The following is a 23665-nucleotide window of genomic DNA, read 5'->3' on the forward strand; positions in this document are numbered from 1 at the left end:
AAAGAAAAAAAGGAAGAAGGGGAAAGCCTTTTCTCCTGTTATCCAACATTGGACATTTTTGTTATGTGCTTGTTATTTTATCAAAGTTATTGAGGCTGTATAGGAACACCTGGTATCTGTCTTTGTCCCTGTGATATGTAGGCATCTTTCCTATTCTTGTCTATGTGCTGAATAACACTAGGAACAGACCTTGCAAGATAAAGAGCAGGAGCATAACTTCTTAAGAAACTGTTCTGCTCTGCTTTGGATTTTCCCGATATTGTCAATTCTTTATTTTGAATACATTCTTTCCCCATTTAAGGGAAGAAGTATACTCCAAGCCAGTCCTGTGCTACAGCTTCTTTACCTTTGTCCGCCTAACTCAGCTGGTATTTAATTGGTCAGCAATAGGAGGGAAGTCTTCTTTGAGGTAATGAATATTGACTGTTTATGTTGAAATGTCACTGTGAAAAGAAAGCCCAGCACCAAAGAGGCGGAACTCAGTGTGAGAGTTTCAGACACAAAGGAGACACCAGCAAAGCACAGGCATTGAAAAGCAAAGCAACTGAAATTCAAAGAAAAGATGAAACAGAAATGGTCTACATGTGTGGGAATTCTAAGCTGCCAGTTGACAGGTGAAAAAGTCATTATTCCACCTGTTAGAACTAAGTGTAATTGCTTGTTTTTCCTAAAATAACACAGAGGCCATGACTCTTTTTTCTTTTTTCTTTTTCTTTTTTTAAATTTAAAATTCATTTAAGCTTATTTGCAAGTATTTTTCTTTTTCTTTCAAAGTAAGTGGATTAAACTCATTAGCCAATTTCTGTGCCTCCTGTAGGCAAGAAAAAAAAGGTAATGCATTTTACGTATTGCATTGGATGTTAGATAATCAAATCTTGTATTCAATCTTTTCTTTCATCAAGCAAGTTGAATAGCAACTTTAGAGTTCGACATGTAAGTTTATCATCCATTCTATAGCATCCATTGATTTAGAATGAATAAAGGCTCTTCTCCATAAAACAATCTTACCATCAATCCACTACATGATATATGGCCTGGAAGTTTTCACTGTTGCATAGAAGCTGTTCTTTGTTTCCAGATGCGTAATAAGGAACCACAGTGCTTGTATGAAATTGTGGTATATTTTAAGCCATTTCTTATCTAGATGGTATAGAGAAGCTAACCAGCAGATTTCTGGAGTCCATAAATAAGTTCAGTTCTTGAAACCACTCTTCTTTCACATCTGTCTCTTTTTTCTTTCTTTCTTTCTTTTTTTTTCTTTCTGATGACCTCTTGGGAATTCTGCTGAATAGTTTTTGCAAAATTGACCCAGTGCTATGGAGCACAACCTTGAGTTGTTCCATTTTGTTCATCTGAGTCCTTTAATATTAAGATTTGATGCACAAAGAAATTATATTTTTGATATTAACACTGACTTTATTGCTTTTGGTAAAATCTTGCATTTCAACTAAGGACTGAGTTTATCATTTTTAGCCATCGACATTGTTAATTTTAAAAGATAGCCATCTTTTATCATTCATAGATGCCCTCCTATTTGGCTTTATATTTTAGATCAGTGAATTCCACTAAGAATCTTAGGAAAAACCAATACTGAATAAATGAAAGCTCTTATAAGTCAGTGTTGCTGAAACAAAATATACTGCAAACACATTTCTGCTTCTTCTATGAAAAACTGCTGAAAAACTTAAATCAGAGCAGCTGAAATGTACCTTATATTATTATTTTTTTTTTTCAAGCAGATATGAAGATTGCATGAATGATGAATTGTTTCAGATATCTCCATATAATTATTTTCAAATCTCCATCTTAGTTTTGGCACTTAAAATACTCATGTGGTGTTTTTAAAATGTTCCCTGAATCAGACAAGCACTTGAAGCCAGTAGGCTTTTGTTTTTTATTTTCTTTTGGTGAATCATTGAACAATTTCTGCTTAGCCTCAATCTGGGCCCATTCATACAATGTCTCCATCTGAAACATCCTGAAGCCCTGCAAACAGTGAGTTGTTTGAAATAGAAGAGTGTCACCATGACCTGGTCTGTAAACAATGCGTTATTAAATGAATTAAATATGTAAAAAAAAAATCTGCATTGAGATCAGCTAAATTTTGTTGTCAGTGCTGTAAGGTCAGCAAAGGCTTTGAAAGTTAATGCCTTCCACAGCTACTTCTCAGCATGAGGGCTGCCATCTCCCACAAACATGGTGATGATCAGGGAGAGCTGATCGCCTTTCAGGTGACAAAAGTGCCTGAATGTGTTTGGTAGTTGTGCGTAATTTTTTTTTCCATGAACATCCAATGATTTTAAGAAACTTTATGTAAGTCTGAAGAGCAAGCTGCTTTTCGCTCATACTGAAAAAAAGCCCTTGTATTAACTGAGGCTCTTAATTGGCTCTCTTGTACATTAAAAATATATATGTATGTGTGGTCTGTTCAAACTCGAACTTAGTGGCAAATGAATTTTTACAACCTGAAATGCTGTAGCTCAACGTACAAATCAGATACTTTTGTGTGAATCTCCAGCTTAGAGCAATGACTGGGATATGCTAAAATCCCTTGTGTTCTCCTGGCTGTTTATTCTTCTTTGTTTCTTCTTTTTCTTTTCTTTTTCAACATATTCTTACATTTTTACTGTTGTCCTTTTAAATGTTTTTGAACTGTTCATATTAAGGTCCTCAAAATGCAACCCTCTCCAACAAATGTTTATTTTATACCTTGCTGAATCATTCCAAAATACTTAATTTAGACTTATATTACTTTGTTTTGACTGTGTATCTCTACACAACTAGGAGACAACATCTTTAGTCACAATTCTGTGTTATGTTTGAACTCTAACCTGTGACATTCACCTAGCTCGATCTAACAAGCTTTGTGCTCCCTGTCCAAATAAAGAGTGATACTTCTTCATTAGCAAGATCAGTTTCACCTTTAAAAACCCTTTGCTTCCCGTTTGCATTAAGCTAGATTGAGATGTCTTGGGTCATGATGACATTTCGGGAGTATTCAGTAGCAAAAGAGGAAGTCATTACATCTGCAGTTCACCTGCAAAGAAGATGTCATTAAAAGAGGAAGCAAAATGAACCCCTGTCAACTTGTTAGGGCCCAAAAGGTAATTCTGCCATCATATATGGTACGGAATATGATACAGATTCCTATTATTACTGACACCAGATAACTTGCTGGTGTAAAAGGTTCTCTTTTCCAGAAAAGTTCAGGTGATACTAAATTTATTAATGTGTCAGTTTGAGGAGACGTGATGTCATTTCTGTTGTCTGCAGAGATGAAAACTAGTCTCCTTGCTCCTGTCTACACAATATCATCTTAATTTCTTTTACTGTGCACCTTGTTGCCATCTGTGGAGAGGAGAGCAAGGGATGAGGGTGAAATGTCAGGAGAGATGACTTTTTCAAAAGACCCGCTGCAATTTGACATTTATCATTTTAACCTGCCTTTTTCCAAAACAAAAACTTATTTCTCGTGAGTAGTTGGTCTGATCCTGTCAGGAGGCCACTCATTTGAGTAGAAGCTTTACCTGACCTTATATGCTTACAGAATTGCAATTTTGTTCTTTTCTAATATTCCTCAATTCCAAAAATATACCTAGAAGCACAGGTTATTTGCTTTTCTACTTGATATAAAATCCAACAACCACTTTCCAACTCCAGTGTGATTGGAAAGGTACTTGAGATTTTCAGCCTATAGAGAGGCATGTGATACTTATAGAGACATACTGGTACCAGGTTTGAGTGGGTAAAAGTTTGTCATGCATGTAATTTCAAGTAACATGTCTGTTTTTTGAAACTAAAATTGATCATGAAAGATCCTACTTGTAGAAACAAGCTGAAATGTTTGTCCATTTTTAACAAACAGCTGAATAGTTTTTCAGTTGTATTACATAAGAACACTTTCACCCTGAAGCATTTTCTCTACCTTATGGACCTGGAGATCCGAAGTAGCTGAAGAAACGAATATGAACGTTGTTAATGTAATGGTTATTACTTAAAAATGAGTCCAATGAATGCAATCTGGCTTATGCAATCTGTTTGTTTTGAGGTTTTGAGTATTGTAGTAACAGGAAATATTTCTTTCACTTCCAAGGTGTCACATGCTGGTTCTCTGCAACACATTCCAGTACGAGTAGTGTAACAACTCATCTGATACTGATCTTAATGGATTTTTGAACTCTAATATCTTAGATTTGAACTACGTGTACTTCAATTGATGATCTGAGCATTCCATAAATACCAGAACTAGCATGTTTACTGCCCTGTAGTTGATTGATATCTCATAATGAAGAAAGCACCTGGAAAAATGATAAAGGAAAGTCACTAATTGGTTTAACTTAGGTCGGCCACTTCATATTTTATAAATGAAGAAACTTTTAAAGAATTGCTGCCAGAAGCCATCTGCTAACTATATAAAAATGAATGATAATCATCAGGTTCTACATGTCGTTTACAGAAAGTACCAGAAAAAAAAAAATACAGCTGGTTTCTTCGAAGTAAGAGCAATGTAAGAACTCAAATTTAAAGCCCTAATAATTGTCAATGTAATATAAAGTGTTAATCAGCCTGGTATATACAAACCTGTCAGCAGCTCTGGATCTCTTCACTATATATCAGAGAGACTACTTGTGGTCACTTTTAAGAGCTGCCAGTAGAATTTACAATACTAAATTATGATTTATTATTTCTTCCAGGACATCTGAGGTTTTTGTTCCCAGTTTTGCTTCCCTCTCTGTCAACTGTTTTCCAGCAAAGACAGTATCAGGCTATGAAATGTCCTGAATGTGTGCATTTCTCTTGTATTGTGCATATTTTTGCAAGTAATTAAACTTTTGCTTCTTGTCTTTTCTAACCCTCTTAGTAACCTATTAAACAACTCTCAAGGGAAAATGAGACAATCAGGAAAGAGACAGCCATAATGCTAAAACAAAACCCATAGAAACAAAATTATAAAGGGGAAAAACCCACACTTCAGCAGTGCAAATAGAACTTTGGCACTCACTCGTGTAAAGACATACGCTATGTTTTAATTGATTTACCTTGCAATTCTATTGAATCTGAAAGGCTATCATGTGCATAAAATATGTGGGAATACTTCCAGCTATGTTTAAATGTGAGGAAAAGCACATGAGGATACCAGTAGGGAGATTCTTGGTATGTTTTAAGTGAAAATAAAAATAATATATTGTAGACAGAAAATAATGTCTTGTAGAAAATCTATACACTACTTCGTTGAAATAAATGCCAGAAACCACATCTTTCCAATTACAGAGGCTCATACAGTTCACCCTGTTAGCATATCAGTCCTGAGAAAATTAAACTTCCTTCACCATGAAGAGATACTTTCTCCTGTGTTAGCAATGCTCTGCATGGTTGTATTGCATGCAGCAGGCATAGTTTACTCTGAACAATTTAGGTTAAGCAATGCTGGAAGTTTTGTCAGAGTGATAAAGGAGAATTACATTGCACCCATGTATGGTAGACAATGCATGGACAACACGTAATATTCTCTGTGGGTAAAGTTCACTTCTGGGCAGAAAGCCAACAAAAGGCTCATGCACCACTTAAGTCCCACTTAAACGCTATTTCGAAGGCTTAATAGTACATAGGCCATGTTCTGGCCTCTTGCCCAGGACTGAATTTTACCACGTTAGCATCTCCTCTCTCTGCATGCGCAGGAGGCGAAAGGGCAAAGCTTTTGTGCTGGGCAGTGAACTGATTTCTGGAAGACAATATCAGTATTCTTTATTCGAAGGAAACAACAAATCCATGGAACAACATCTCTCCTGGTTTAAGGCTAATCCACATTCCCTTTGTACCAACAGTTCTGTCCTGCAAAGCTGGAATTTACCTAACTATTGATAACACAGCTGCTATTGATATCTCTCTGTGGCTGTCCTGCACTGTTAAAGATCTTCTGCTGTCCTTTTCCAAGCTTGGATTAATTTTGCCTCAGTGGTGACCATTAAGAGAATTAGAAACTTTTCCCTGTGTTGTTTTAAAGATTTCTGAGCTTACTGTGCTTGTCTGTCCTGTAATCTAGAGGGAAAAAGATAATGCTGTAAAAGTGTTTTCCATTTCAAGAGCTCTCTATATGCAACAATATCAAGAAAGTATTTCTGATTATCATTAGCTTACAGTACTTTGTATTTTCACCTTGTATATTGTAGAATTCTCTACAGGACTAGGGGCTCATAGTACTGTTTACTCACAGATGGTATGGGAGGAGCCCCTGAAGTACAAGACATAATCTTAAAGATGAACATGGGCAGTCCTTGTCTTAAAACATAAGCTTTTTTGATGTTCCTCTTATAATTAATGAAATTAATTGTATTGAATTAATGAAAGTTAAACATGCAAAAGTATTCTGGGATATGGCTGTTTGTGAATGGATATCTACCTGTACTGATTAAGTAGACTGGAAATCTGATATCAGCTTTTTTAACTGTGTATTCCTAATTAGCAAGCAGTACATAAAGCAAAATAAGTATACAGCACTCTTTAATAAATACTTGCTCTTCATTTTTTAAATGGAATTCTTTACAGATTTACTTAGAATATCCTTTAGAGAGTATTTAAAAGACAGAAGCTTATGCCCATTAAAAACAGAACTTCTTTCTGAAAACTGACTTTGTGTCACCAAAATACTTTTGAGGTTCCAAAAATATTTTGACACATTTTATGTTTCAATCTTTATAAACGGATTTTTTTTTTGTACATATTCTTATTGTGTTTTCATTTCCAGAATTGTTTTTAATTAAAAAAAGACTGTTTTGTTACAGTGGATGATTTCAACCCACAAAATATCCTATTGTGCTTGCTATCAAAACAAACAGGTGCACACAGCAGCACGCACGGTATGCAGTGCAATTGAGCAAACAGTTAATGTGAAGATTTAAGCCCAACTGAACAATGTGAGTTCAAGTGATATGAACTGAAGCCAAGTATTCTGGATGAAGGGCTCAGTTCTGAGGGGCTCTGGTGGGGAACCCAGAACCTGCTGATCTTTGTGGGAATTGTGGGTACTTTATACCTTACAAGATTTGACAGGATTAGTTTCTCAGTTTGAAATATCTGTGAATTTTTATCAATAGCAGAGCTAGTTTCCTCTTGAAACGCCATGCTCCCTCCTGCCCACACACGAAAAACTCTTTCTGTTCAGATCTTTGTGCAGGTTTCATAAGATAGGAATATACAGAAACTAAGTATGCTAGAAGTCAAGTAAAGCATGACTAGAAGTTAAAGAAAGGTCTGTGTGAAGTTTCCAGACGTCTCAAGTTCCTGTGTAGTTGGCCTTTAAGGATGAAGTAATTAATTTTTAAAGCTAACTTACTCAGTTTGGAATTTTCATGGATAAAACACACTTTATAGCAATTGTATATTTTCCTTACCACAGATTCGGAGTTGTAAGTGTAGGGAAATAAATCGAACAAAACAATGATATAGTAAAATTCTCCTCACTAAAAGGCAAACCAACCTGTCCTTTCCTGACAGTGTGCTGTGTGCCTGCCTATGAATATTTCATTAATGCTGGGCTGGGGCCACTGGTTCAGTTCAGACTCCCAATTAGCACTCTGCACCCAACTGTCTGTTGTTATCTCTTTTTATTCTGCTGTGATGTCTTCATTTACCTCAATGGATGATTCCTTTAAGTCTCACCCTTCCTACCCTTTTTCTTTGTTTCACGATACTTTGATCCCTGTAAGCTTCACATCCTCCTCATCCTGCAGTGGAAAGAGTCCCTTGTCAGGTGTCCCTGGAAACTCTGGGGAAGGAGTTCACTGTCTTTGCCTCGTTGTCCCATGGACATCCTAACTAACAGCTGGAAATATTTTCCTAACCTCATCTGTGATGTTACTTCTTTTATTGGCCAAATACCTTGATTTCTCAAATGGCTGAGCAGTCCCTCCATCAACTATTCCTTTCCATCTTCTCTACAAAAATAATAATTACATACTGTTCTGGCTCTAATCTAGATTTTAATCTCCTTTAGATAGCGAGGAGCTATATTTGTTCTGAAGAAGGCTATGCACATCCATAGCACAATTTCTATTAATAATATCAATTTATTCTTTTCATAGAAGATTGTGGACACAGCAAAAGATGAGTTTCCCAGGCTCTGGAGATGCAGGATGTGGTGTTTGGTAATACTGAGCTGTTTCGTGATTTTTGATGTGAAACTACAAGCAAGAGTTCTTAAATATTAAGATTATTTGAATCTCTACAACTCAGCGCTTTGTCAGGAAATGCCAACACTGCATGTTGAAGTGGCACTGGAAGGTGAGAGGCACTTTCCAGGATGAAATTCCTAAACATTATTTATTCCAAGTTGGCATTTGGTGGTCACATGCTTCTGCTTGCTAAAATAGCTAACCATCAAAACATAGTTACTGTCTTGAACAAGAAAATGGCCGCTACGCCATTTGCTTCTGATAAGAAGATGACTACTCAGTATGTGCTGTCTAATTATGGGTGGCAATTATAAAACTTTATGTGCACCTGACCTAGTACAGTTTTGGAGAACAGGTGATTTTTCAGTTTTGTTTCTGTTTTCATTAATTTCTATTTATATTATCTGAGAAAAATCTTATGTTCTATGAATATATATATATTTAGACATTAAGTGTAAAATATCTTCATCTACTATCTTGATATAGAATGCAATGAATTTCTGTAAAAGGGAGTAATGAAGAACGTGTGTTACTTTTCCTTGGAAAGCTCTATTAAGAGTTATAAGCTTTACTACATAAACTTAATCTCATGGACACCTTGTGAATAATTCTCCGTGGACTAGTTCCTTCTGGATTCTTGCTTTTATTTCCAGTAGTCAAAGTATTAATAGGGTTAAAGGTGCTGGCATGGTGAATTTATTGTTGACATCTCACAGTCCGTTAAAGCAAGATCACTAATGGCTGACCTTGAGGCTCGACCATTCCAGACTCTGGAAGATCAAGTCTCAGACCCCTCCTGCAAGTGCTCTGACCTCTCCATTCTTCCCCTTTATGGCCTAACCTTTAACTCACTGATCTTTGACCAAATTATTAAGCAAACACCTGCTTAGGTCTCTGACCAAGGACTGTAGACCAGAAGAGCCACCATAATTTCATGTGAATTAGCTTTAATAATAGCAATACCAGCCTAAGGAGAAAATCAGAGGGTAGGTTTACAGTAAATAATCATGCTGCTGAAGAGCACACACAGAACGGACCCTTCAGCAGCTCTTACCTACAGTAAATCAATGCTAATCTATTTGACTGTGATAATAAAGGCTCGTCAGCAGATATAGTTTCTTTATATGACTTGACTAGGACAATGACTAGGTAAAATTTATTTCCTTTTACTAAAGCAAGACAAAGATTAAAATTAATCCTTTGATGCCAGGGATTTCCCGTTTGTAATAATGCACATACTGCATTAGTGTTCAACACAGTTACTAAGAGGAACTGTAACAGAAATAAAGGCTGCAAAAATCTCTGATGATTTCAAATGTTAAGCCTGTGTAATTTTATCTGAATTACACATGGAATAAGTGGTTTGATTTTCCCCAGATTTTGTGCATTTCTTGGTCTTTTTCAGTCCATGCTGAATGATTTTATAAATCTGCATCATCTGCTACTCAAACTTGAGTTGCTCTAGCATATGTGATTCTGTGATTTTTTTAGTCTTTAATTACAAGAAACAGTAGAATCTGAGTTATATAATATATCAGACTACATCAGTATAGTTTACTAAGTAGATATTTTTAATTTATTAGAACAAAGTTATGAACGCTTGCTTTCTCATAGCTGATTTTCTCTGATAGTAGCAATGTGTGCATGCAGTAGCTTCATGTGTATGTCTGTGGAGGCATTCTACACCAGCAAGAGAGGCACTGGCAAGTGTAAGTGTTATGGTGCTATGCAAAATCTATCTTTTAAATCTAGCCTTTGAAAAGGATTACGAAGATAGTTTATTGTTATAAGGAATAGCTTTCAACCTCACTGCTGCTAATAAGAGAGGGTAATTAGATAAATTGGATGAGGTTTGGCTATAATATTAAGAACAGCTGAGGTGCCACTGCTTGAAGTTAGTGCATGCCACATGACAAAAAACACTGAATATGTACATCTCCAAATACATGAATCAATTATGTGTTACCAACTTTAAAAGCCAGTGTTAGTACCAATCTGCAGTCCATTGGAGTTTATCTTTCATTTTACTGACTTATGTGCAGTTGTATCAGGTCTATATTTTCTCATGTATATAAAATGAATACAGAAAAACTCCACTCTGTTAATTTTGAATGTGCACTTACATGCTTTTTACAATATGAAGATGAAAATATCCCTGATATAAATAATGCTTTCAAAATTAAATGGTAGCAATATTGTAACAATATAAATTAAATGGTATTTATTTTCTGTTCACTTGAATGGTTCTTTTAACATTGCTCTGTGCTCTTTTGATCTCTTTTCCAGGATATTGGCTGTCCTTCCTGAAGATATAGTTATATTTTCATTAGTAGAATAAAGTCTAGCTAACAATGTTGTGAATGAAATTAAGGGCAACTTAATATAAACTGTGTTCCCATCTGATGGCTGTAAAACAATATTAAATGTTTATTTGATCAATACACACTGTTTCCCATGTACAATATTGTTCAGATGGAATTTCCAAGTTTAAACTGATTTACATAGATTATTATTTTCCATTCCCTGACTTGATTACTTGTAAACTTAAACCTGGTTCAGCTGGCTAGATAATGTCATCAGCTATGTGCATTTATATACTTCAAAACCCTGTATAGAGGTTTTTGCACTCAGAAAAAGCTTCCAAAATCTTTACTGGGGGTCTAGAAAAATGTTACTTGGACAACTGGGAGAGTACTGCACGGAATCTGCATTGGCTGGTACACTACATCCTTATGCAAAGTTGGTGGCTTCTTTTCTGAATTAAGAGACGGAATGACATGGTGAGGTATTGGTTTGAGAGAGGAGGTAAGTTAAAAGATAATCAATAACAATAAAAGTTACAAAGCAAAGACTGTAAACAGTAAATGGATTTTAAAATGATGTCTATTTGAATGCTCTCGCTTTACACAGCCATTAATTAGTGAAACACAAGTCTAGGTGACTACAACACAACAGAGATGTTCAGTTAAATGCATTTCCTACCTCTTTTCCTATCTGTCAATATAAAAGGTCAATTTTTGCCCAGATTTACACAAATGCATCATCACTGAACTCATTTGCTGCCCTGAGTCATACCAGGCATTTCCAAAGATAATGAATTTTTCTGTTTCATGAAAAAATACAGATAGGCAAGACCTTGATTGAAAGCCCATTAGAATCAGTGCAAGTCTTACCTTTGACTACAGTGAGCTTTTAATCAAACCTTGTATAGTTGTGAAATATCCATAAGGTATGGATCACATCAATCTATACTGTGATACATTAATATTTTATTAATATAATACAAGTTCACATTTTTTGTTGTATGTTTAGCAGGAAATGATGTTAAAAGTGCTAAAGATGGATCAAGTTTGGGTCATAGTCATATTGGAAGTCATACAAATATGAAGAAAATGTAATTATATAAAGCTTTAGCATATTATAGCATTTTTTTCATAATTGGTGGCAACCTCTCCTTGTTTAGAAATAAGGGGTAATTTAACAATATAAATATCAATTAAGTTATGACAATATATGAGATCATGACTCATTTTTAATATAGATGTGGAGAAATTTTACTGCCATGCAGTTTCAATTCTTGGCTGCTTATATCCTACTGATTCACCAAGCAGTTAAATAATAATACCTTTTGGTGTGTGTATGTATGTTGGGGAAGGTGTTAAATAAAGGTTTTTTTACAATAACATAAGAAAACAAATTTGTTTTTCCCTTTGTTCATAGCTGCTCCTAGTGGTTAAAATTTGCATTCTTTTGACTGTAAGCTTAGAAAACATTTTAAATGTAGCATTATAGAGCAAGGAAATATAATGTGATTTTATTTGATGAATGAACTAAGTTGTGTTTATTGATTATTCAAGGAAAGAATTATTTTAAAATATCATTTCAGGTAACGTCAAAGGCAAAGAAAGTGCTCTGGCATATGTAAGATGAAAAAAAAAAAGAGGGTATTCCTGAAAGAAGAATGCACATCAGTCAAAGGCATCAATAAATAAAGCTCTTTTTCATATGTAAATGGGAATTTATAAAGTAAAGAAGGTATTGTTTTATAAATAGTGAGATAATATTCTTGAAAAAGGTTACCAGTGATTACATAAGTTATCTCTTCCATAAAGAAATTTAGAGCTCATAGTTGCTCTTTTCATTAAAAAGGCTTTTCATCTAGTCTCATGCAGAAAGCCAAGCTCTGCATTTTAATTAGAGATAATAAATAATTATATCACTTAGGAAACTGAAGCTATTAAAGTCTTTTTGTGATGCTGTATAGCTATAAATCTCTCTAAATATATAGGTCTATACATTCAGCTTTTGATTCACAGATCATATTAAAGTAGATAATATAATAGCTACATAAATATGAGCAGTATTCAGGGCTTTTTAACAAAGGGTAGAATACCTTTATGTACTTGCAGCACAATAAAGCGTCTTAAACTCAGACCAGGCAGGCCAAAATATGAAGTGGTCTCGCTATAGATGCAAATAAAGACCATAGGAAACCCTTCCCTCAAAAAATTATAAATAAATAATTATTGTTATTGTTTTAAAATGCAGCAAGGAAATGTCAGGTGACTGGTTTTAATAGGGAATTTTGTTCCCCTGGATGTGAGCAAGTTTGAATGAAGTCCTCCGAGAGGAAGAGAATGGTATTGGTTTTAAGCAGCTCTACATCACCTCTTAAGGAAGCGTTGAAACCTTCTCTTTCATTTGATCTTCTGATTCCAAGTTCTTTTTTTTATTATCACACACAGGAGCATCTTCTCTGCATGAAATTAGTGAGCCAGAGTCAAGGGCAGAAAAAAAACAGAGACAGACAGACTTCCTCAACTTATACACCCCACAGGGACCAGCTGACGTTGAAAAAGCAAAGAAGTGAGCCATTAAAGTACGGTTTGGGATTGACACTGACCTAGGCCTGCCATCCAGCATTGTCCTGCCATCTGCACAGACATGAACTTTGCCTCTAAAATTTGGCTTCTCAATTAACATGTCCAGCTGGGGGGAGAATTCCGTCATTTGCCTAATATCATTATTGCCACTGCTCTGACATATTAATATTAAAAATATATGTGAACAGATCAAGGATTTGCCTAAGCACTTCTCTTTTTATTTCACATAATAGTTAGGAGGTGAAAGAAGACACAATATAATTTGAAAACCATAACCCTGATCAGGCAGTGATTGGTACACAGCTAGAGCTCACATTTAAAAACATTTTCATTATTAGCAGGGCCTGTCAAATTCAATTCTTTTTTTTTTTCTCTTCCATTGTTCATGTAGATGCAAGGTTATGTGATTTTTTTATGTGAGGTTTCAGTAAACAGAATAGGAGAGAGATCTTACTGTGGCATGTGCAGAATAGACATTTTAAGGTGATATTTTTGCAAGTGGACATTCTTTTTTAACTGGTGATTTTTTTCAAAGCTAGGCATAGCAGAGGCTTTGGTTGCGTCTTTATGGTATGTTGAAACCACTGAGTTATCTGGAAACTGGATTAGACTTTAGGATAATGAACCAAATGTTACATATTGGGAGTCAGGGAGGCTGAAGAAACAAGTTTATAAAGCTTGGCACAATGCTGCTCCTTCAGAGCTCAAAAGATGCATTAAAAGGTTAACTAATAATAACATTATATTTATTTCCAGGCCCCACTGGAGATAATAACACATGTTCTGTAGCCTCTCCAAGAGTATGCAGCTAACATGAAAAAGTGACCTTGGAAAATATTTGTGTTCTGCCTGCCTCCCAGTTCTAGGCTGGTTTCAGCCATGAGCCTACAAGTGTGTATGTACTTGCTTACTTTTTATACTTATGAGTAATCACACTGAGCTCAACAACTTGGGGGAAAACTAAATGTATCAGTAAGTGAATACATCTCTGTAAAATCCACAAGCTCCTTTGAAAATCACTCACTTAGCGTGTTTGTAAGTGGTGGGAATTTTCAGAAGCAACCAAGCTGCTCAGGCATACAAATAACCATGGTTTTTTGTCAGCTTCTGTGCTACCTAACTCTTATAGGCACTTCTGAAAAAAACAAACCAAACTGACCCACAAACTATTCCTCTCACCATCATGCAAAGGTTTTCTCAGGTGTTTCCTCATGACTCCTAAAGCCAGGGGTAGTTCCCTGCTGTAATGAGGCCTTTAGGAGCTAGATGAAACACTGCAGATTTTCAGATACTAATGAGAATCTTTGTATTGAATTTAATTTTTACTGCCCTTAAATCAGTACAAAACATAGAAGGTAGAAAAGAACTGAGACTTCCATCAACAAGAGGTTCTGGAGATTAAATGCTATCATATACTTTTATCATAAGAAAATACTGCCAAGCAAATGCCTTTAGATAATCTGTAGAGAGCAGAAATTCAGCACTGTGATTTTTCCAAGCTCTTGGAACTTCAGTGTGCTGCTGAGCCCATCGAGTCAAAGACTGTAAGGAAATGGGAACAGCTGATAAACACGTGACATGTTCCCAACAAGGTATTTTGCATCTGCGGAGTGTTTGTGTGCCTTCTTGTGACTTGAAATGCTACAAGTCTTTCAAACTGCCTTTATATCTTGCTTTAAACATGGTTTTGCTGATGGATCCAACCTTGTCCTCTTGAAGAAGTTGTAAGATAGACCAATGGTAACATGGCTGAGTGATCTGCTGCTGGTATGGAAGTATCTTTGGGAGGGAGGACCTCATTTTTTCACAGGTATGCAAGCTGGGGATGTCCTCAGACACTACTATCATCTCCTCCATGATTATTTTCCCTTCTCCATGAGAACAATTTTACCAGAAATGCGCCAAGTTTGGTTTTACAGCATTTGCAGCTCTTTTCTCCCTCCAGTGTTGTTTCTCTTTGGGAGGTAGATGATATCCTTCTGTTTCTGGGTTTATTCCCTCTTGTGAAAAATAAATCTGCTTTCAGAAATGCTTCACTTTCCTGCAAGCTCTTCTGTTTTCTTTCTTATGCCCAAAGGCACTCTGAGCTGAGTTGATTTAAGTGTTTTGAAGGAGGACATTGGAGATGCTGATATATAATATAACTCTAAGGCACCTTTGTAAACATATGCTAAAAATGGATTATGGCTTTTATTCTTTATTCACACTTCATCTTTCCAAATGGCTGATTACAATTTTCATCTGTTTATTCCAGTATCATGTAGGCAAGAGGAAGAAATGTGGATCCTGTTTCTGCTCCCAGCTTCTACTGGTTATAATGTGGTTCCACTCACACTATTAAGGTCTGTATTTCAGAACTATCCAAGAGTTAGTCTGGGTTTTGATGCCCAGACTGATATGTCAGAGAGTTTGAGCATCATTAAATGTAAGTGAAGCTGAGGGAATGCAGGACTTCTGAAGTCGCTCTGTCTCTATTATAAAAATTAAACCAAAATGAAAGGAAATTTCTGGAAATGCTACATGTACGTTCTTGATGTTCTCATTTCCCATCTTTGGTGGTTCTTAGTTCCACCAAAGTGTTTATGCTACCCATACTGTATATGTTACCCTACTGATACCTCCAAAACCAGAGCTCTTCTGCTTTCAGATTCTTTTCTGCAGCCTATTGGAGCTTAGCAACCATTAACAGACCTCCCCACTTTCATAGTCAGTATGTATTCAAATAATAGTTTTGACTTTTGAAAGGCTTTAACTTCTTTCCTTTTTTCCTTCTTTAGCACATAAACTTCTCTGCCTTGCTTTTATTGAATGGAAATGCTACATAACTATTGTAAGGAGGCAGAGACGGAAACTGGACCAGAAGCATTAACCAGCTCAAATGAGAAATACAAACTAAAAAGCTGTCTGTCCGTTTTGGAAACATGCAGATAATGTGTATGTCACTTGAAATTCACATGCATTTGGGATCTGCTAAGAAAAGTAATATACAGCAATGATATCTTTGATCATTGAAAGAACTCAGAAACATAGGAACTGTGTCGAGTGTGGTTATCATCAACCCATTTTCTATTCCCAGTGCACAAATCATTTCATGCATTCTACAACCCAAGCCACGATGCTGGGCTTCAAAAGCAATTTCAGCAGCAAAATAAGGTGCTTTTCTTCAATTTTCAAGCCATTTGTACGAGGTTAGTGTTGTTTACCCACCTGGTACACTGATATTTACATACCCCTTTAAAGAAAATTGGTAGGTATGATTTATGGAGTACTGTAAGAGCACAATTTTCCATGTAGTGCACCTAATCTGAAAGGGCACTTGCAAAGGTCACTCTGGCCATACAAATACCAAGTCTTCTCTTTGGAATAAGTTAGGATATTCATTTTTCTTGGAAAATGTCAGCAGTACCCTACTCCAGGGGTTAGTTTATGCAGATAAATGCATAAGCCTTTAATCTTAAGGCAAAAATACTCTACACAAATGTAAAAGAAGTCCATCTATCACTGTTAAGACCTGTAATTTGTTTTTATTTAAATCCCAAGCCAGGGCAGCCTGGGTAACAAAATTGTTAACATGGTAGCTCACATCTAAGCCAAGATTAAAGTATATAAACATACATTTGCTTTCAACCTGAGTGAACAATACTCCATGTCTTCTGAAAGCCATAATCTGGATTTCGAGCATCTTCAATATCTGTTCTTGTTGTGCTACTGTGAAGTCTTAGAGTGCCTGACCCTAGCATGTTGAATTGTCCAATGAGTGCACTGTGCATTTCCAGCATTTTATCTCTCAATGAAGAACAGTGACAAATGTTTTTATTGTAAACACAACTTAACTAAAAAAAAGATCCATTTCCCATCTTCAGACAAAAAGGAGATAAACTTTAAAATTGCTTTAAGTAATTCCAGCACTGGTTTTCATATAAAATATTGACTTTTTCATATGGAGGTTTTTTATATGTATGTATATTTTATAATGGCCCGTCTTAATCATTACTGGAGGTTGTTATTGACAACAAGAAACAGTTCAATTTTGGTTGTTAATCATATCCATGTAGGAAGTTTTTTTATAGTTTTCATGCGTTGTTTTAAATCATGTTGCAGAATATTTTATAATGAGGAGTCTCAGCTTTAGTTAAGCTCTTTCAAAAGCCAGAAACAAAGAATGCACTCTTAATGAGGTCTAGAAGATTTTAAAACGGAAATCATGTTGAAGTACTTTGTAAAAATGATGTTTCACATGTTTAAACTGGGGAAATTCATACATATAATTTTTTTTAGAAAATTCTGGTCAGTTGTACTGAAATTTGTCAAGGTCTATAATATGCCATATGTTTCATACTGCATAAGAATGATGGATATACTTGGAGGATCCAAGTCTGTTGCTACTGCCCTCCCACTTACTTTTATGCCTATTTCAGAAAGGAAAGGGGCAATAGGAAACATAGTGCTTGTGCATTCTTATTTCACATCAGCCATCTTAAAAGAGATCTGGTCATTGTGCAATTTATTACAACTCCAGCAGAGATGTGTGGTTCCAGCAAGGTGATACAATGAATAGGGAAGCTCCTCAGATTTAAAGCAATGAAATGCTTTGTTTGGAAGAATAATCCACTCTCACATGTAATGGACTGTGCAAAATTGGAGTCTTAAATTAAATTTTATTGCATATTATTATTATTTCCCCCCTATGTGCCTTTTCCAGTTATTTCTAAAGGTCATTTTGTCTGCCAGGTAACATTCAGAAACAACTCTGAAAGTGATCTGTCTATAAGCCTAATCTGTTCAAGCCAGTGGTCACCTTGGATGATATCCTGCCCCTTAGAGTCAGGGTAGCAGCATACACCTCTGTATGAACCCAGAAAACTTATTGCTGTTGAATGCTTTTTAAACTGTAGCCCTAACTACAGTACTGGCCATGAAGGTGAATCATTAATTGCAGAGAACAAATGGTAACTCCATTTCTTTCCAGATTTGTGTACACTGTTGGGCTCATCTTTCCTTTGGTGCTTACTTTCGCTGTACAGTGTTACATTTAGAAGTATTGCAGCCATGAAATGGGTATTAGCTGCAGCACCAGAAGTTGAATAGCTCTTTTAGCATATATTCACTAAGGTTAATTAATATTGAAGTACCTCACCTGTTTCTACAAGGTACTGAACTATATAGTAATATCCTAAGATAAAAAAAGGGTCCCTATATATTCACAAAAGGTGCAGACAAAACAGAAGCAGTCTGGGGACAGAGGTGCAGGTAGCCTTGTTGTCACAACAGATAGTAATTAGGAATAAGTGTGAACCTGTGTGAAACTGTGTGAAAAGGAACCCCCTCAGATACGAGTCAACCAAAGAGCTGAAAAGGATTAAAATACTGGCTTAAAGTCACGTTTCATTTAAAATATTAAAATCCTCACACTAATGGTATTTTATAGGCCTGAAAAGAGGTACTTCTCAGTGAGTTGTTTTAGGTTGATCTGTTGTAATTTTTCACCAATTAAAAAAAAAAAGAATCTAATATATTTCTCTAATATAGAGAAATGAAATTGTGCCACAGAAGACTGTAATACAAGTCAAAATAAACAGTTCAATTTTCTTATTACTGATACTTCTGAACGTGATGAAAAAAATTCTCCTGTTAGAGAATCTGAAACTTTCACTATGGACCGTGTTGAAATCTGCAGCATCTCCATACTGCCATTAAAAAAAGTAACACAACTGGATGAGATTCCAAACAGGCGATTAGTTTGCCATTGAAGCATAACCAATGCCTCAACTAAAACAAGCAAACAAGCAGTCGAACATGTTAACATAATTTTCTATCATTTCTTTTTGATGTGGATTGGATGTAAAAAATCTGGGACGCAAGCCATGATGTAGATTTTCAAAATTGATTAGCATTTTTGGACAGTGGGAGCAATTTCTGTGGTGGTGTAATTTATTTTAAGCTAAAATTGATCAGTGTTTTTTTTTGAAAAATGTGCACCAAAATTGCTATGCAAATCAAGGTAAATGGAGCCATGAAATGATGGTAGAATCACAAACTAGGGTAAAATGTAAATTTAAACTAAGGAAGGCTGGTCAGTATTGCAGTAAATATAAGGTGACTGTGAATAGTTTTCTTTGGTCTTAGAGCAGCTGTTTACAGTTGTCAAACACTTATCACAATGTATAAAATGCTTAACGTGTTTGTGAAAGTTGTTTTTTTCATTGTCATAACATTAATCATGGATAACTTAACTTTAATTCTAATGTGAATGTAACATATAATTCCATAGAAATTCTATTGTAGCCTAATGTTAATGTCCACTTACTTTAATGTTTCAGTGACTTTAAGAATTGTCATTGCAAATGTTCCGTCAGTCCCATCTGACTGTGAGTATAAATTGATTGTATTTTTACAGCTCTTTGACTTCCTCTCTATTTCCAATACACAAAAACAATCCACACAGAAACTATGTTCCTTTGGTGTTATCAAGCACAAACAAAAAGTTAAGGAGTGAGTCATAGCAGGGCAATTCTCAAAAGAATGAGATCCTTCAAAGGTCAGCTTTTCTTGCTCGTCAATTGTTGACATTTAAGCATTTATTTCAGACATTGCTGATAATGTTTTCTGAGATAGTGTGGAAGAATTGCTGTGGTGGTATGCAATTATGAGCATAATGAAATGCAAAAATGCAAATAAGGTGGTACGTGCCAGTCCTTTAGAGTGCCTTTTGTCAGAATTGCAGGCACCATGAGACTTTGATAGATACCGTGTCAGTTCTCACTGCTAGAGCTGTGATATCTTTTAAAGAAGCATCTCCAACATGTTATCACTGGATGCTAATTAGAAGTAACCTTTGAAGATGAAAAATCCAGGTCATATTCTATAAACTCTAAAAACAGCATCAAACTAATTGTGTCAATATCATTTTACTTCAGAAGCCAGCCTTACCCTTTTTTTTGCACTATATTTGTACATCAGCACTGTAATACCCAGTTCAGTGATACTTATCATCCCTCAGTCCCACAGATTTTTTCACATTGCTATATCCTTTTCATTAAAGGCTCTTCATTTCTGAGTAAACCATGCAGACATACTATTCTTGCACATTTCTTCAAAATTCAGAGAATCTGCAGGGTCTTTGTAACTCAGGATATTATTAGTTCATAGAAAAGATAAGTTATAAAAACACTGACGCTGAAAATCAGAAAAACAGGTGTCAAAGTGGAGTAATGAAGCAAAGGGTGTAAAATGCCTTCACAGTGTTAAGATGGGACATTAGGTACGTGTTAATTGTGTTGTGTTTTATCATGATATAGTTGTCTGTAGTAACTGTGATATGAGATGCCTGAACTAAAAGCTGCTTTCTAGTTTTATATCCAAGGTTACTAAAGTAAAACTTTAGTTCTTTACTCTGAAATGATACTACCCTGGAGCATGCTGGTCTTCTAGCATGAGTCTTCCAAAGCAGATGCTTTAAATTTAGCGTTTGAATAATTCCATTAATTTTGGCACCCATAATTGCACACTGGAATGACTCCCTACAAAGGGAGGTACTTGAGTTCACTGCTGGTTTGAGTCTCATATTTCAATACATCCAAGAATTAATCTCCATATTCTTTATGATTATTCCACTTTACAGCACTGGTACTGATCATCTTTTACTTCTTTGGTAGTTTTCGTGAGGATTGCCTAGAAGTAATAATTGAAAAGCTGTATCAATGGAGTTCTCCCTGTCAAAGAAACAGAGCTCGGGCATGTGAAATGTTCACATTTTGTCTGACTTAAGCTGCCTGGGTTGGCTGTTACAAATTCAAATCACATTCAAATGTCAAACCCAGAGCAGAAATGCAAGTAGATGTGAAATAAAGATGGAAAACAGAAAGAGAACAGTGGACTACACTAAAACAGTGGACTGACTGAATGACTGACTGTCCTTCTACCAGTTAGCTCCTCTAGTTCCCCCAGAATCAGGGATGAATCAGTTCCTGAAACTATTTCTTCAAAAACGGTCTCTGTTGCAAAGTGTTCCTGTGCAACTCGGAAGAAAATTCCAAAGGCAAAAATAGTTGTTGAACAGCCACTGAGAAAAGGGGCACATCGAGCTTAGTTGCGCAGCTACAGCTGTCAATATTTTACTATCTTTTGCACCATCTAAGGCATTCAGATTTTAATTTTTTGACAAGCAAAACTTAAAACAATTAGAACATTTTCTCTGTTTGCGAGTTGTTTTGCATACAATTTATATCAGCTTTGATGTTATTTCACTAGGGAGATAGTTGTCAATCCCTGAATAGAGTTTATTTCATAACTTTTTATCTGATTTTCTTTTATGATGCTCTCTCAGATATAAAGCTACTTACTGTACTTTTGGCTACTTAATTAATCCTCATTATAATTATACTCAGCATATTATAAACTCTGTATCGCACTCAAAATTACTCACCCTTGGGAAATGATGCTAATAAGAATATGAAACGGATCTCAGGCAAAACTTGTCTCTCATGTTTCTCACAGATTTAATTTCTGGAGGTCTATCTTTGTCACTTACAAAATAGAAGATACTACACTCTGAAAACTCCTTTCTCACTCTTTCATATTTGCCTGAGATAAGTTCTACTCATCAGCTAATCCTCCCATGTGCTACGATAATGTAAGCAATAATAATTTTAGTATCACTGCAAGATTATTTGGCCTCTGTCAGCAAAACTTGACTGTCACATAAAAGCTATATTATACGGGGACTCACTACATGAATTAAAGCAGTGAACATGCAGCTGATACTTGAGTTCTATTTTCATCAGCATCTCAGTAAGCTTCAGCTTGTGGACTGGCAAACTAAAATGGTATAGAGTGAAATCCTCGCTGAATTCCTGGGCAAAATACATTCAATTACCTGCTTGCAAGGTTTCCTAACAGCTACCTCAATGAAAGTTACAGAACTTGAGTGTTTTTACTGCTGTGCCTTCCAGCACTCCATTTCACTGTAAGAGATGCGGTAACTCCTTTCAATTAACATTTGGCCGATGTAAGGATCACTGCTTTGTGTTGTGTCCCAAAGAAGGACACTGTGAACCAGGGCTTGTGTCACGTCATAGTAGATTCTAAACATGACAGTTTAGTTCTGTTACTGGGTGTAGAGCCACGAAGTCCAGCCTGTGTCTCATTCTGCCAATTTTGTTTCACATCCAGAAAAACACGAGCATCTGCCAAGACTGGGTTCACAGGGAGTGATTCAATCTTGGAATGTACTGCGTTTACTGGTGGCTTAATGACATGGCGGTGAATAAGATCAATGCTTGAGTTTAATTCAGACTCAAGAACGAGAAGAACATTTCTAGTGGAGACATACATTGTTAATGAAACTAAAAATACCATGAGGGTGTGTTGCTTATCTTCTTTGGTCTAGTAGTTGTACAGATTTCCTCACAGTGATAAGAGGACTGCTGATTATTATTTTCCAGTGAAACAGACTCCAGCCTGATTTTAAATCTAATCCCAACTGGTTTGACATTTTTATGTGACATACAGTTTGAAGGAAAATCCTGCAGATGTTGAAAATCATTTGTCTTTTTCAGAAAGGGTGGGAACAATATTGTTCAATTTGCTTGATTACTACTGAAACGTACAGGTGTTTTTCTCATGGAGCTGCTGCTAGGATGTGATAGACACAAAATCTAAGGACAAAATGGGTGGCCTGCTCTTATCTCAGAGTGCTTGGTTTCCTATACTGTGTCCAGCTATCTCCAGCTGTCATAGCAACCCAAAGAAAAGATATATATTCTCTCCTTGAGAGCGTTAGGCATGATCTCTCAGCCTGGGTTTCTTAAGAATTGGGTTCTTGGTCCATACAGGGTAAGAAAACACCCACCTGAAATGTTCATGACCCATTTATTGGGGGAGGGCCTGAATATACCATAAGCATTTAATGAGAGGTTTTTTTTTACTCCTAAATCTGTTTCTGAGAAGCAAAAGATGCAGCTACTGCGACATTCACCTGTGCTGAAGTGGAACCCTGAAACAGTGCTCATAATGAAAAGTATCTCCAGCCCATACAGCTGAATCTGAGTCAGGTCAAGGAAAGCTTGGCTTAGTTTCCCATCTGGTTAGGCTGGGTTATTTTTTAAAGCTGTGTTTATGGTTTCCATCACTTAAAACTTTCAGATCTGCTTTTTAATGAAGAAAGATTCCAGCATACCAAGACTCGTATAAATACTTAAAATCCTTAAAAATTATTTTCTTTAACATAGTCAAAGTAAACCAGGCAAAAGAAAGGTGGTGTGATCACCACGTTTCCCAGGATCCCACATAGGAATAGGGCACTAACAATGCTCAGGTGTAACTGCTCACACCTGGTGGTGCCTGAGCAGAGTGTTAAGAGAACATCTGGGGAACGGTGGTAGGTTGTTAGATTTTGTGCTTCATATGCAGATATGTTATTTCACTACTGCTGTGTGAAGGTACCTTTCTGGTAATAGTTATATTTTCTTTTCTCAAAGTTTAAGTGCTTCCTTCAGTATCTGCTTTCTTTTTAAGTAATGCTTTTTTTATAACAGCCATGAAACTAGAAGTTTTTTAAGATATCCTTTTTATTTGTGCTAGTTGCTCTTTGTTTTCTTATAATTTTTTTTT

The 23665-nt window shown here is 35.9% G+C and overlaps 1 long non-coding RNA gene across 2 annotated transcripts in view; it reads left to right on the forward strand.

Annotated features, from left to right (window-relative positions):
• The window catches only part of LOC109369660, a 40249-nt gene extending 26947 nt beyond the window's left edge, over window positions 1-13302 (forward strand). Inside the window, exons 7-9 of one of the 2 annotated variants that reach the window (XR_004161090.1) lie at window positions 8082-8280; window positions 10458-12206; window positions 12917-13302. This is a non-coding gene — a long non-coding RNA (uncharacterized LOC109369660). Of the gene's footprint in view, window positions 1-8081; window positions 12207-12916 lie in introns of both variants that reach the window. The other variant, XR_004161089.1, reaches the window with a different exon arrangement.
• The last annotated feature ends 10363 nt before the right edge of the window (window positions 13303-23665 follow it).

The sequence above is a fragment of the Meleagris gallopavo genome, chromosome 12 (assembly GCF_000146605.3).
Source record: "Meleagris gallopavo isolate NT-WF06-2002-E0010 breed Aviagen turkey brand Nicholas breeding stock chromosome 12, Turkey_5.1, whole genome shotgun sequence".
NCBI classification, from domain to species: Eukaryota; Metazoa; Chordata; class Aves; order Galliformes; family Phasianidae; genus Meleagris; species Meleagris gallopavo.